Source organism: Musca domestica, unplaced genomic scaffold (genome assembly GCF_030504385.1).
Source record: "Musca domestica strain aabys unplaced genomic scaffold, Musca_domestica.polishedcontigs.V.1.1 1, whole genome shotgun sequence".
Classification (NCBI taxonomy): domain Eukaryota; kingdom Metazoa; phylum Arthropoda; class Insecta; order Diptera; family Muscidae; genus Musca; species Musca domestica.
In genome coordinates this window covers 38,124,017-38,136,327 of record NW_026712114.1, presented here as the reverse complement: position 1 = coordinate 38,136,327, position 12,311 = coordinate 38,124,017, and positions in this window count along the sequence as shown.

The window sequence follows — 12,311 nt, the reverse complement described above, 5'->3', positions numbered from 1 at the left end:
GCTTTCGGCCGTTATTTTGCGCACCATCCAGACAAACGAACCGACGAACTCCTCTAGATCGACTCCAAATGTTCTGAAATGGATTTGGTCCAAAGAGACCTAGGGTCTAAATCCGTTATTTCGATGAGGCACGTTTTGGCCGTATCAACTGATATATACCCTCTGTAGGAATATGGCTAAGGGTATAAATATTCAGATCAAAAAATTTCTAAAATAGCAATTAGAAAATTCTTGTTAGGTGCATATCAAGTGCTAGATTTGCTTTTAACATATTTAATTGATATTACAAACACAGTTTTATAAAGTCACATAAATCATGAAAGTAATAATTAAGCAGTTCTCATAGATACGGGCAGTCATAGTAAATTCTCATTTATAAACTCCTACGAGTTCATCACCTATGTAATTTCTTATCAACTAAAATTTTGCCTTTTCCGTCATCATGGTTAATTTCTTTGACCACACTCATTGATTTCATGGAACTACATATTTTACGCATTTTACGCACTACATGATAATGAATATGTAAAAAAAAATCGAATATGCCAATGTCACATTGGGCATAATTAATAGTTTTTCCTCAAATTCTGAATCAATATTGATTAATTGTTCTGATAAAAAAACAGGCCCTCTCCAATTATGCAATTTTTTTCTATATAAACAGACAGAAATCCTAAGAAATTATCATTCAGTCTTGTGGATTTCCGTTAATTTTTCATACAATGAACTTCAACAAATATTTCGCTTTCTTGGCCATCTTGGTCCTGTGCCTGTTGGGTCAACATGCAACTGAGGCTCATTTTTTGGGCAAAGTTGGTCATAAACTAGTAAGATTTTTAGTAGATTAAATCCTGAAAATATTTTAACTGTTTACAGGACAGAGCAGCCAAGCATGTTGATAAGGTTGCCAGTCACATTGATACCGCCAAAAAGGTTGTTGAAGCTGGAAGTGTTATTGCTGGTGTTGTAGCTGCTTCCTAAATTACATTTTTAATATTAAATAAATTAATTTAAAAACAAAACACATTTTTTCTTTAAATTGTTTAATCGTACCGTATCGTTAATCGTTAAAAATGGGAATAAACTGGAGTCATATATCGAAAACCTTGAAACAATTGTGATGTTTAACAAATTTGCCCTCATAAAGGATTAACAATAAAAATAAACTGTCCTCGGAATCTGAATTGGCCAGATTTAGGCTTTCTGTCGTTTGTAATACTTCCAAATATACATTTTAAACCCCACAAAGTGTATATATACTTGATCAGCATAAAATTCCATGTCGATTTAGCAATGTCCGTCCGTCTGTGGAAATCTACTCCACTTTCCGAACGAGATGAAGCAGGTTGACAAAATTTTACTCAAATTTATTTTATGTCTTCGGGACTTTTGTTATTGAAAACGGACCCCATATATTGGTACCTTCCCATTTTCAGTATTTTGGCGATATTTTTCACCGGAAATATAGAAAAATTGTTATTTGAAGTTCGTAATGGGTGCTACAGCCTATGACAGAAAAATGTCCGTGTAGGTCAAAGCCTTCGCCCCATATAACGGCACCTCCCGATATTCTGTATTTTGATGATTTCAGCGCCATTATTCACCGAAATTGTTTCTAATTAGGTATTTGAAGCTTGCAATGCACACTACAGTCTAAGACAGAAAATTTTCCGTGTAGGTCTACGCCTTCGTATAGCCCCCATATAACGGCACCTTCCGATATTCGGTATTTTGATGATTTTAGCGACATTATTCACCTGAATTGTTTTAAATTTAGTATTTAAATATCGTAAAGCATACTACAGCCTATGACAGAAAATTGTCTGTGCAGGTCCACGTTTTGGTATAGCCCCCATATACAGGGTAAGATAAAAAAACTGCAACCAACTTCAGACTGCTGTAATTTCTAAGCCACTCGTCCGACTGCTGTTTAAATTATTTTAGTCACAGCTCATTATATTGTTTACAAGTGTACAAAAGCATTTTGGTGAGAATTTTCCAGAAAAAAAAGTTATTTGTGTGATTTTTTTATATTTGGCTGAAAAACCACAAGTGGCTATCGTTAGAGCACTCCAGCATTTAAATGTGAATAAATCTTTTGTGTCTCGGACTATCGCTCGTTAAAGTGATACTGCTCAACGTCAGCGACTTGATCGAAACCCGCGTCGCAGGGGCCAAAAAATGGCTCGTGTGCTGAACATATCGCAATGTTCCGATCGGCAAGTATTGAAAAAATGAGTTCGGGGTAGAGCCATTAAAGTTTCAAGTGCAAGAACTTACACTGCAACAGAAAGAAAATAGAAATAGTACGGCCGAATTTGGTTGTCTCCGATGAGAAAACATTCGTTGTCCAGCAGTTTGTAAACAAACAAAATGATCGTGTTTACTTGCCAAAGAGGTCAGCTGAAAACTTCGGTTGTCCACCAGAACTCAAGAGACAGCCATGGTGATGGTGTTGGCAGCCATAACAGCCGATGGTCGCCCTCGCTCGTATTAATCGACCGTGGCGTCAGACTAAATGCCGAAAATGGACCAAATCCGTTTCAGGATATTTGGTGTCGATCCAGCTATGTCCGTCTGTCTCTTATATATATATATATATATATATATATATATATATATATATATATATATATATATATATATATATATATCCATGAAGGTCATAAGACGCGAAATTAACATCCGACAATATAACTCAATATTATGGGATAAAAACAACGATTATAAAATCCGAAATAAACATCCGGTTCTTCTCATACTTCTCACATACCATTATTTCTACTAATACAAGATCTGCTGTGAAGATGGGATATATTGGTCCACCCCTTCTGGTACCTCCCCCACAAAGGGTCAAAATTTTGAATACCCATGAAGATCATAAAACGCGAAATTATCAACAAATTCCATTTAGACTTAGCACATTTCAATATTTTGATCAGCACAAGATCTGTTATAAAGATGCTAGAGATCGGACCATTTCTTCTGGTACAAGAGCGCTCAAAGCGAAATAAGCTTCCAACTCTCTTCAAATTTGATACAAACAAACGTTTTTGCTAACCCAAGGTCTGTTGTAAACCCCTTTTGATACCTTACCCACAAAGGGTCACAATTTTCTATACTTTCATCTGCATTAATTGCGAAACAAGTCAGCGTTTCTTTACAACTTGCTCTATCTAAATATTTCTCAGAACCAAAAATCTGATGATGAATATTTCGTGTAAAATTGGATAAACATTTCGATTTTCTTTTAATTTTGCCCTTACATATATTTTTATCTGTTTTAGATGAAGTATGCAAATGGAATACTTCTGTCGACTATATTTGATAACTCACTCACATTTTAACATTTTCTAAAAATTATCACATATCTCATATAAAGTGAAGGAATATTTATTGCAATATTTATATCATTTTTATATAGGTCCGATACGAAATGAATAATATTGGACCATTCCTTCGGAACAATTCAACAATTTGAATAATCATAACACAAGTCAAAATATATTTTAATAATCCAACATTGGCTGAGGGTTTACATCTGTCGGCAAAACCGACTGATACTTTTTAACTTGTTAATATCTAATTTTAATGCTTTGCCCTATCCATGAGTACTAAAACTCTTAAGATGTTTTCTTCCTGCCAAAAATCTTCAATAGAGGACTAACATGTGATGTGACCTCCATTGAACGTTACCCATTGATTATGTGAAATCTTCAGATTTCTGATGGTATTTTCAACCATCTTAAAAGAAAAATGTTATGTTTTTAAATTATATTTCAGAACAAATGCAGTTTTGTATTATTTCTTGATTTCGATCATTTTATCTAATATCTTAGCATTAGGCAGCAGCAACAACTCCAGCAATAACAGTACCTGCAGCAACAACCTTTTTAGCTGTGTCAATATGGTCAGCCACCCTCTCAACATGCTTGGCTGCTTTGTCCTGTAAAAGGAGATTTGATAATAAAAAAAATATAATCAGGGTCTAATCAACTTATTCAACTTACCAATTCATGACCAACTTTGCCTAAGAAGTGAGCTTCGGCAGCTTGTTGACCCAACAGGCACAAGACCAAGAAGGCCAAGAAAGCAAAATATTTGTTGGAGTTCATTTTGCAATAGTTAGCAAATACACAAAGCTAAATAATGTACTTTTTTAGTTTTTGAGCTTGCTTTTATGGGGAAATTTGCTATCACAAACTATTTAATATTTCTATATCAAAATAATTAGTCAAAATAGGCTTATACTTTTAAGAAGGCGACTTAATTTAGCCTTACCTACTTTCACATCTTTGATAAGAAAAAAAATGTAATTACATTAGCAAAAAGTAGCGGAATTTCAAGAGGTGTTTTTAAAATAATTATCAGTAAAAAGGGATAATTTAGGAATTTAAAATGTTGATGTTTCTTTGTTATGCCCCTAGATAAAGCATATAGCATTTTATTCGGCTATGTCAATTTGGCTGTCTGGTGCGTACGATTACTTTCGGAGGGAGTATAGATTTCAATTTTTTTTTTGTAAAACGTGGATTAATTTCAACGAAGTTGATCCAGGTTTGACAAAAAAAAAATGAAATGTATACTCCTTCCACTTCTGTTATCCCGACAAATAGTAAATATTAACAACATTAAAATTAAAACAAGAAAAAACCAGTAAGGAAAAGTCAAAAATCGTGCGGGGCCGACTATATGATACCCTACACCACTGTGCATATTTAGCAGAGCTCCCGTAACAAAAGAATTTATTTCATGTAGATCATGTCAGCTATCAACATTTGGCTTTAGAGCATAGTTTGCTTTAGAGTGCATGATATTACTTGAAGAAGGATTATATAAAAAATTTATATATCAGAGCCGAGTACGTCCCGAAATTCACTTCATTTTGGCTGATATAGCCATTATTTGCACAATAAACATGATATCGGATTAGGGATATATATGGGAGCTATATCCAAATCTGAACCGATCTTGATAAAATTTAGCAGAGGTATTTTCGAGCTCTATAAGATATCTGGTACCAAATATCATTTGGGGACTTATTATATCATGAAACATATATATGAGAGCTATAGCTATATCTGAACCGATTTTCTCCAAATTTGATGTACTTGCTTCTAGACTGAATTCGGTGGGATGTACCAAAATACAGGTCATTTGAACTTATCTGATCCGAGTATCACCAATTTCAATAGGGTTCGTCCTTGGGCCAAACAAATATTTCTGCATAATTTCATTTCAATCGGATAATAAATGCGACAGGCATTTTGTTCACAAGAATATATGGACGGATGGACAGACGGACTGACAGGCATAAATCGACGCAGAAAGTGATTCTATGAAGATTGCAAAAGTAACTGTGGGTCTATCTTGCTTCCTGTTACAAACAAATGCACAAAGACATAATACCTTACCACTATGTGGTGTATACCCTACACCAATGTTGGTATGTGCAAAATTTAAAGGAAATCGAACATTTATATCCAATTTTAAACGAAATCATAAATTCAGATAAATTACATATTCATATCCGGTTTCTGGTTAAGAGAAATATTTAGATATAGTAAGTTGTATAGAATCGCTGACTTGCTTCGCAAGTTATGACAAATATAAGTGTTGGAAATTCTGACCCTTTGTGGGTGAGGTACCAGAAGGGTTAGTGGTAGATATCTCTCATCTAAACAACAGATCTTACGTAAGCAAAATTGTTTGGATGTGTGAAGTCTGAAGAGAGTTGGATTTCGCGTTTTATAAGCATTTTTTTTTCACAATTTTGAACACTTTGGGGAGGAAGTACTTAAGGAGTGCGCCGGTATATCATTTTCACAGCATATCTTGTGTTAGTAGAAATAATGGGATGTAAAAATATGAGGAGAACCGAATGCTTATTTCGGATTTTATAATCGTTTTGGTTATTCAAAACATTGACACTTAGTGGGGGAGCTACCAAAATGAATGGTCCGATACCAATCATCTTTATTACAGATCTTATGTTGATGGAAATTTTGAGATGTGTTGAGTCTGAATGAACCTTGGGTTAATAAAAATATTTCGATGTGTGTAATTTGAAGACAATCGGACTCTTACATCACATTTTAAGAGAGTTATAATTATTTAAACGTGACCCTTTGTGAGGGAGGTATTTAATGGAGTGGACCGATATTGTCCATTTTCGCACCTGACCTAGCTCTGATGCAAATGCTGGGATTTGCAAAATTGGAGCAAAATAGAATTATCCTTTCTCTTTCTATGCAAAAAACGAAACTTAATTGGAATATTTCACGAAACGCAATATTTATATCAGATGGCACCTGTGATGTGTTGTCAATAAGGTGGAACTTCTCCCCGTAAAAAAAAATATTTAGACCATTTAATGCTACAACAACTCTCGTATAGTTCGAAATTATTTCCGAATTTTTTTAGCCCTAAATCAACTGTGAATAATCTTAAAATTCTGTTTTTCCTTTTTTTTAAGTTTATTTTTTACGAAATCAGGTACATCTATAATTTAAGCTGAAGCTACAACACCAGCAATAACACTGCCAGCTTCAACAACCTTTTTGGCGGTATCAATGTGGTCAGCCACTTTATCAACATGCTTGGCAGCTCTGTCCTGTAAAGGAATATTTTTTAATTGAAATATGTTTAAATCTAATCAACTTACCAATTTATGTCCAACTTTGCCCAAAAAGTGAGCTTCCGTGGCTTGTTGACCCAACAGGCACAAGACCAAGAAGGCCAAGAAAGCGAAATATTTGTTGAAGTTCATCGTGATGATGTTAATAGAATTCACAAGACTGAGTGATATAAGTATAAGTAAATCAAAGGGTTATTCGAATGTTTTATGTACAAAGATTCGGTTTTAAACAGGTTAGAAAATATGAGTCGGCTTGTCGAAAAATATATATCTTCAGTATATGGTTATACTCTAGTTTGAGTATATTCGGATGTTCAACGCTTGGTCTAAATGGTAGACGCCCTATTTTCTGATTTTTCTGTATGTTGAACCCATACATCTCTGCTGCACCCAACATTATAGGAGCCGTATTATTAAAAAAAACACAAAAATACAAATACAAAAAAAAATTGGAATGTGCGACGTTCAGGGAAAGTCTGGAAATAATTTTAGATTTTATTAGAGTTTAAAAAAAATATTACATTCGCCGACATATTACATTCTCTCATAAGGCCGATATAGATATATTTTTTATAGATTTGAATATTTTGGAGTAGGGACCAGAGGAAAGTAGGAAAATTAAATAAATGAAAAAATGTATTATTAATTGTGACTTTATTGTTTATTAAGGCTTACCAAATACCTGACGTAACTTACAAAAATGATCACCTTCCTCAATGTAATAAAGTATTGCGTACGGTCATTGAAGATTCAAGCCATCAAATTAAAAAGGAAATTAAAAATAATTTTTTAAAAATGTAGTGGTTTTCAGATCCAAAAATTCATATTTTCAAAGGCTATAGCCATGCGGGGCCGACCATGTAATACCCTACAACACAACAATATTTTGGAAGCCCCCTTATGACCCAATCCATTTTGGAAGATTTCGTTTTTGAAATAATGTCATAAACACTGCCCAGATATTATTCGAAATAAATTCATCGAAAGCTTTGGTTAATTTTACGGCTAATTATAATCCAATGGTCATCCAAAATGTCAACCCATTTTAGAAGATTTTGTTTTTGAAATAATGTCATAGATCACTTTACAGATGTTACCATTGTTTACACACTCCACAGCGAAACTTTTGTTTCATGTTACGGCTAAATATAAGCCAATGGTCATCCAAAATGTTAGACATCTTCTCTGTCTTTAACTCTCATCTCATACAAAATTACGTGTCGATTGGTTTCCAATCGGAAAATGTTATTTTTTAGTTCATTCGAACCCCTAAATGTACATCTCCATAACAATAAGCATTAATTCTGACCCTAACTGAACCCCCATGCAAAATTTTGTGAAGATCGGACGATAACTGCGACCTGTATATAACACATAGTGTTGCGGTATAAAAAAGAAAAACTTTAGAAAATATACAGGGTGAGATGAAAAAACTTCAACCAACTTCAGACTGCTGTCATTTCTAAGCTAACTCGTCCGACAGCTGTTAAAATTATTCCAGTGAAAGGTCATTATATTGTTTTCAAACGTACAAAAGCATTTTGGTGAGAATTTTCCTGAAAAAAAGTTATTCATGATTAAATTCAAGCGTGATAGTGTGATTTAGAGCACTCCAGCATTTAAATATGAATAAATCTTTTGTGTCTCGTACCATCGCTCGTTACCGTGATACTGGTAGCGTAGCCCGACTTCAAAGAAGTGGACGGAAGAAAACAGCAACATCAGCAGAAATGGTTCGATAAGTAAAGAGGAGACTTGATCGACACGTGCGTTCAGTGGCCGAAAAATGGCTCGTGACGTGAACATATATATCCATTCGGCAAATATGAAAATAGACTCAAAAAAGCTAAAGAGTTGCTTCACTTGACCGAAAGTTGTGAACTGCCGAATTTGTTTTCTCCGAAGAGAAAAATTCGTTTTCCAATGGTTTGTATACAAACGAAATGATCGTGTTTACTTGCCGAAGAGGTCAGCTGAAAATGTGCACCTTTGGTTATGGTGGGGGCCGCCATAAAAGCCGATGGTCGTTCTCTGCTCATATTAATGGGCCGTGGCATCTGAATAAATGCCGAATATTATCGCGAAAATATTCTGGAGGGTGTATTAAAGTCTTGGGCACGCAAACATTTTGGCCGCAGACCTTTGCCATTCCAACAGTACTCAGCACCATTGCAGTCAGCACGCGCCACGCATGAATGGTTACAAAATGAGGTTCCTCGCTTCATTTCCAGAGCACAATGGCCACCAAAATTTTCGTATACCAATCCGTGGAACTATTGTGTCTGGAGTATTTTGGAAAGCAAGGTTGGCACTAAAAAATACCAAAGTGTCCTTCACCTCAAGCAAGCGCTTCGCCGGGAATAGGCCGAAATACCGCAGAGCAACAGTCGGGCAGCGTGTAACGGTTTCATTGGCGGTTTGAAGTTCATAATTCCTGCCAAAGGTGACCAAGTCGAACAAATCTAAACTTATTCTAAAATTTGATGATATTTCCGAAATTTTTTGCTTTTATTCAATAAAATTAAAAACAAAATGTAAAAATTATGGCGTTTGACTTTGTTGCAGTTTTTTATCTCACCCTGTATGTATTGCTACCATATAAATATTGTTCATCCAATTTGTTACAAAATTTCCTCCACAGTCGTAATATACATATAATATACTGTAACAACGGTTTTCGGGAAATATATCAAATACAGCTCAGATCGGTTCAGATTTGGATGTAACTCCCATACATATCATTACTCGATTTCAATTTTATTCTGCACGAAATGGTTGATTTTGGCTAGAAGAAAGTGTATCAAATTTGGTGAAATCTTTTAAAATATAGCTATAGTTCCAATATACATATGTGTTCCATCTGATTTTGTATTTAAGTTTCTTACAACCGTAAAATGCACTCCACAAAGACGATATTTGATGCCACCTATCAAATACAGCATATATATAGCTAACATATATATGTTCATACGATTTCACGTTTATTTTGCCTAAAAAGTTTCATATCAGTTCAAATAGGATGGATTTTGATGAATATCGGTTCAGATTCATCGATCCAGAGGAGAGTATACCTCCCATATATAAGTTCCCTCGGCTTTATGTTATAACTGCTTTAAAGTCATAATTACATTGACAATTTTTTTAATTCTTATAAATTCCCATAAAATCGTTTATCTGTCATGGGTAGCTCGACTAAAAATGCAAGGTGGCGTAGGGTTTCATAAAGTCGGCTCTGTCCGACTTTAGGCTTTTCTTTATTGCCTTAAATGTAGTATGATGTCATTAGAACATTCTTCCTTCCGTACAATTTCCATAAGTCTGAACCCATATTCTTCAGAAAACTACATTTGCTCACGTATATCTGATTCCGCTTGGAAGTAGTTCCAACATTAAAAATATTCGAGGTAAAATGCGAATTTTAGTATTTTTGACACGAAATACATTTTTTAGGTCACAAATTAGACATTATTCTATCATATTCCCGCTTCTAAACGCTAAACCTTAAACATTTTCCATATAACCCCAAATTATTTTGTGAACATCTCCAAAATCAATAGGTTTCTATTTTGATCCTACTCTCGCAAGAATAAGACAATAACTGTGGTCTTAGACCAATATTTCGGGGTGCTGCAAACTTGTTGCCCCAATCAAATGTATACTACTCTCTCAACAATGTATTATAGGGATTTTTTATCCCAACAACTTCAAAATATATCGTATACACAATTTTTGGTATAAAAAACTTATATATATTACAATAATAAGTACCTTCTTCGAAATACCTAAAATCGAGGAAAAGGAAATTTTGTATTGATATTATTTTAACCTTAAAGGGCCATGATTTAACCAAGGCTGGATTTCATTTAAAATTATGATTACAAAATCATCCTTATTGTACAAAACAATATTCCGATCAGAGAAATGGTCAGTATTTAAGATCGATCTTCTTCCAAAAGTTCTTTCAAATCGATCATAGTTTTTTTAACATTTATAATATTCTCAAATTTTCGTATATTAATGTGATTCATCTTCAGTTAATTGGTTTTAATCAGAAAACAAAGGACACTGTTTATTTACAAAATACTACTTTCGCGAAGTAGTTATCAATTAAATGCTTAGAATTTTCATGTTGTTGGGTTAATGTGTAATTACTTTGACCACCCGCATTGGTTTAATGAAAATACATTGTTGTGCGCCCCCCTCCATGGAGAATATATTAAGTTTGTTAATATTTTAAATTGATAAAGAATTTTATCACAGAAAATGTAAATGTAAAAAAGTAAAAGTCACGTAAGGCGTAATTATTTGTGCTTAGGTTTTAATCCTATTTTGACAAATTGTTTTTGATAACGAAGAATAATAATAATTAAATAAGAATTGTTACTATTCCAATTTACCTATATAAACAAACGAAAAACTTAAGAAGACACTCAGTTTCGGTAAACTATTGAACAATGAACTTCAACAAATATTTCGCATTCTTGGCATTCTTGGTCTTGTGCCTGTTGGGTCAACAAGCCGCCGAAGCTCATTTCTTGGGCAAAGTTGGTCATAAATTAGTAAGTCTCATAACATAATAGATCTTGAGTATATGAAAACTAATAAAAATTCTTATACAGGATAGAGCAGCCAAGCATGTTGAAAAAGTGGCTGATCACATTGATACCGCCAAAAAGGTCGTTGAAGCTGGCAGTGTTATTGCTGGTGTTGTAGCTGCATCTTAAATTTTATTTGAAAAAAAAAAAAATAAATAAATAAATAAAAAAAAAAACAATTATATCTTTTTATATTTCTATACGAGAGAATTTTTCGAAGTATGATTTTTTCATAAATAATTCTTCTATATGTTTTGTTCCAAACCGTAATTTTAGTCATCATTTTGGCAGATCTACGAAAAACTCGCTGAGTGAAAGGAACTTGAAAATTTAAATGAAAACCCGTATATGGGGAATAAACGAAGACGTGGACCTGTATACAAATATGTTTGTCATAAGCTGTAATATCCATTACGAACTTTAAATATGAAATTGGAAATAAATCCGGTAAATAATGTCGCTAAAATCATAAAAATACCGAATATCGGGAGGTATCGTTATATGGGGGCTATACGAAAACATTCGGCTACAGAGGGTATATATCATTTGATACAACTAAAACGTACCTCATCTAAATAACGGTTTTAGACCCTAGGACTCTTTGGATCAAATGCGTTTCAGGATATTTGGAGTCGATCTAGCGATGTCCTTCCATCCATCTGTCTGTGTGGTTGGTGCGCGCAATAACTTTCGAAGGGAGTATCGGCTTTGGTACAAACTTGGTACATCGTTATATTATTATTAAACTTACATCGAGTTCAAAAAAGGTCGACATTTTTAAAAAAGAAAGAAAAATAAAAAATCAGTGCTAAGTCTGGTGAGAAAATGGACAATATCGGACTACTCCACCAAGTTCCTTCCTCACAAAGGGTCAAAATTTTGATTGATGTAAGAGTTGGATTACTTTCAAATTACACACATCACAATATTTCAATAAATCCAAGGTCTGATGTGAAGATGAATATACTTCTTTCATATGACAATAATCCGTCCAATGAGAACTCAAAATTCAAAATTCATTAGGACTGCAATCTGTGAAAGGGTGCAAAATAGTAGAGCGAATTGGACATTTAAGAATA